The sequence below is a fragment of the Choloepus didactylus genome, chromosome 5 (assembly GCF_015220235.1).
Source record: "Choloepus didactylus isolate mChoDid1 chromosome 5, mChoDid1.pri, whole genome shotgun sequence".
Taxonomy (NCBI): domain Eukaryota; kingdom Metazoa; phylum Chordata; class Mammalia; order Pilosa; family Megalonychidae; genus Choloepus; species Choloepus didactylus.
The window spans coordinates 78,766,335-78,770,423 of NC_051311.1; positions in this window are offsets into that span (position 1 = coordinate 78,766,335).

The window sequence follows — 4,089 nt, forward strand, 5'->3', positions numbered from 1 at the left end:
ATCGCTGGCTAATTACGCACAGGATCCCTGAGAGCTGTCGAGTGCGATAATCTGGTCTGCAGATTTGGTATTGTGAAAGGCCCTCTTTTTTTCTTTGCAAGTGTCAAATTGCACTGGTTTTCCCAGTGTATAGAGAAATCAACAAACCCACAGATAATGTTTTAGTGTGAAATATAACCTTTCATGTACCCTCTCTAAGTAAACACGGAGCTTTTTAGCACTCAATCATAGCCTCACATTTACTCCTATTATTTCAAATTTTCTGGGTTCATTTATTAGAGAGATTGTACAGGCTAACCTATACAAAGCATGATGATCATCCAGTGGGACAGCACCATTTAAGCCACCAGGAATCATGTGTGCAAACACAGGACCAGGACTAACAGCAGGTAATCAGATTTTATTTGCCAGCTCACATTGTACTGCAATCACACAAGTTCATTTTTTCCTAAGTATTCCTGTACCTTCTGGGTTCTGCACATTTGCCCCTTCCATTCTCCATTCTACCTGTGTACCCTCAACTTGCTTATCCGTCAGAGCTCGGCCCTAATTCCACCTCTCCTATTAGACGTTTTCTGATAATCCCGAGTTCACTAATTTGTATAAACAAGGACTCACTGTCTGTATTGCAGATTTGATACTACATACTGTCTTGTGTTATTTGACATACATCATTATTTTAATTTTAATCAGTCCAACTAATGTCTCTCAACTGTAGAGTAAAATCCTTTTAAAAAAGGGGTCTCATATTTTTTCATCTTGCCCCAAAACATAAGTCACAGTAGCTTCCACATAAAGAGCAAATAAAGCATCAAGGATAGCCTTTACATTTCTGGCCTCATCAATTGAGTGTATTGTGCTGCCTTTTACTGAGATTTAGAACATGGTGAGGAGAAGATCTGGGGAGAGGGGAAAACTCAAATATTTTTAGCCCTTTACTGAGTGCTTACCATGGGCAAAGCAGGGTTAATAGCACTTGGATCCATATTAATGCATTTATCCTTCCCTATATACCCTAGAGAAAAGCCTGGTATTATCCTCCTTTTAAAGATGAGGGAACTAAAGTATGCAGTTAAAATCCCTGCTGAAGGTTACATGATTGTTCGGCTTCAGGGCCGATGCTCTCAATTGCTACACTCATCTGCTTCTCAGAACATCTCATCCAAGCTGAGAAATAGATTTATGATAGGAACAAAGCAAGAGGAGGTTTTCTTGAGAATATAGTTATCTGGCAGTGGTAATCTAGTATTAGGACAGTGGCTCTCAACTTTTTGTGGGCCCTTAGTCCACTCTTGAATCCTCACACTTTTGGCACCATGCTTGAAGGGATTAAAAGATCAAAGCAACAATGCAGCAGGAATTCACAATCATTCCTGAGGTGAAGCCAAGTCTCACAGTGCTAATGAAAGGATCCAGAATCACAGAACTTTCCCTAGATTGCCATTCAGCACTGTGCATAATGTGAGCAGGACTCTTTATTGACCTACGCATTTCCAAACGTCTCTGTGATGAGGTGGATAGGGGTGCAGGGTAGATGCCAGACTGACTTGCCAGCAAGTTCACTGGAATATAAGCTACATGAAGGTGGGGATTTTTTTCTGTTTTGTTTCCACTACATCCTCAATACCTAGAACAGTGCTTTGCATATAGTAGGCACTTAATAAATGTTAGTTGTATGAAGGATCAAAAGTATAATACCCTACTCTAATTCAAAATGTCTGAATGCTCGCAGCAATCTTGCAGAAATTGCTATTTAAAGATTTAAAGCAAACAAGAAAAAAAAAACCTACAATAATAACAAATGTAAATTATATACACTGACCAAAATTCAAAAAACCTGTGAAGGTTTCGGTGAACTTGTGTGTATACTAACAGGCTATGTGAAAGTCATCAAGCTAGAAGGTCCATTTCACCTTCTATATGTAAGTTTTGAGGCAGTGATAAGTCTTTAAAAAAAGTGCTGCCCTTTATTCAGAGATAGTTTTCAATTTATAAGAAGACGTGTACAGAAGAAAGAGGCATGAGACATAAGGAGTTTGGTTTCAATGAACTGATAAAATCAGAAAGTTTAGTGAAAGGGTCAAAAAGCAGATCAGTCGTAAAAGGAAGAAAATTATGATGCTAAGGAGTTGAGAAGGGATTTTATCGGTACATGATATGATAGCTGGCCAGAAATATTTGTGTATGGGGTATTAGCCAAGGATGACAGATTAAAGGAGCATGGTTCTGATGATTTTCCTTATGCTGGTGGTTTGAAGAAGCAGAATCATACATGGACCCTGATGATGTTACCTGCCCAGGTTAATTACTCATCATCAAATGGGCATGTTCCTGAGACGTTCTCCCAGAATCTTTTGAAGACAATTCTCCCAATACCTGTTATTTGCCATGGGTTTTGGAGAGTACGGCATAAGTCCTTCATGTTGCTGACCGTTCATTTTGGGAGATTACTTAGATTCCAGAATTCTCTACCCTGAAACTAACCATGTGACCAGAGTTTGTTAGAAGGCCTAAGGCTCCAAGGTTATAACTAATTAGAGATGTTTCTTAGATCCTGGAGGAAATGCACACTGGACAGAGTTCTACACAGATCGTTGGACATGAGATTTGCAGGATCCCATATGGCTCCATCCTGGCATAGTTATGCTACTACACAGTGATAAGTCCTGAGATTCTGAGTTTTATAACTCGGAAACCCTGAAGCGGCTTTGAAAGGGTTTTCCCCCAGTGTCTGAAGGCAGGTTTGAGTGGAATCCAGTTTATTCCCTTTAGGAGGAGTCATATTGGTCAAGATGGATAGGAAGTGTAAGCTGTGTTCTCCAACACAACTTACGGAGGATACATTTTACAGAGTACAAAATTGTGCAGTGCTATATCATCACATATTATCATAACCATTATAAACAAACTTCACTTCTTTCCTAATGCTGAAATAATTTGGCCTAACTTGTAGTCATTTCTTAATCCATTTAGTAGTCAACATTGTACTGTGATTATAAGAAAAAAAATCACCAACCCAGCTTCTCAGACAGATGGTATATGGATTCCAATTTTCTTGGTGTGTAGGTGATTATGTGCATTTGTGTGAGAAGAAAAGCATGCAGTCATGGTTATATTTACATGTCATCCTCAGTTCATATTTTTTATTATTCCTTTAAGGATTTAGAAGAAAAATAGAAAACAGGTACATGTAAAAATTAATTGCTTAAACATCATCTAAAATAAAATTTTTCTCAGTTCACAAATGCCAAGATATTGTAAGGAAAGTATTGCATTCAACCTTTCTAAAGAAATGAACCACGCTTTTCTATTGCCACTTTTTACACTAGTTTCACATGGGTGGTCTTTTATTTCACAGGGCATATTAATCTCCTATTATACATGACAGCCTTTACTGTGTGTCATCGAAGTTCAGGACAATAAAGTGACTCCAGAGTTTCTTTCTAAACTTAGTGACCAGTCTTCTCTTACTGTGACAAATGTTTATGGATTCTTCTAATTACACGTCTCGTTTAAAGCTAAGATACCAAGAGAATACAGTTCTCTTTTGTAAGGTTCCCAAGGTTTTTCTATAATAATCAATTACCATAATGAGTTTTTTTAAAGCCTCCATTCATCATTTTCTTAAAATATATAAACTACCCAAGATAAAGATAAATAGCCATAGCCAGCATACGCTGAGGCGCTCTACCAAGGGCCTCCTTTAAATCAAAATCAACTGGAAAACATGTTGGGTTTTATCTCAAAGTTAATCCTGCTTAAGTTGGAAAAAAAAAAAAAAAAAGCTTGTATAAAACAAACAAAAAAGAGTAAAAGAAAATGCATGACAAGTTGGCTTCAAAGAGGGCACTAGAAAATATATCATTATCATAATCATCTATGTAGTTCACATGTATTTTTAAATGGGGGTCTCACTAGATGGCTCTTGCACTATTAAACTAGGAGCTAATCTTCTACATGATCCTTTCCTCACCTATTATCTTCTTCTATTCCTCCAAAAGCACTAACCAAACTGGGAGTTGAGATGTCTTATCTAAATTAAGTTTCTCAATCTCAACACTATTAACATTTGAAATATATACTTCTTTG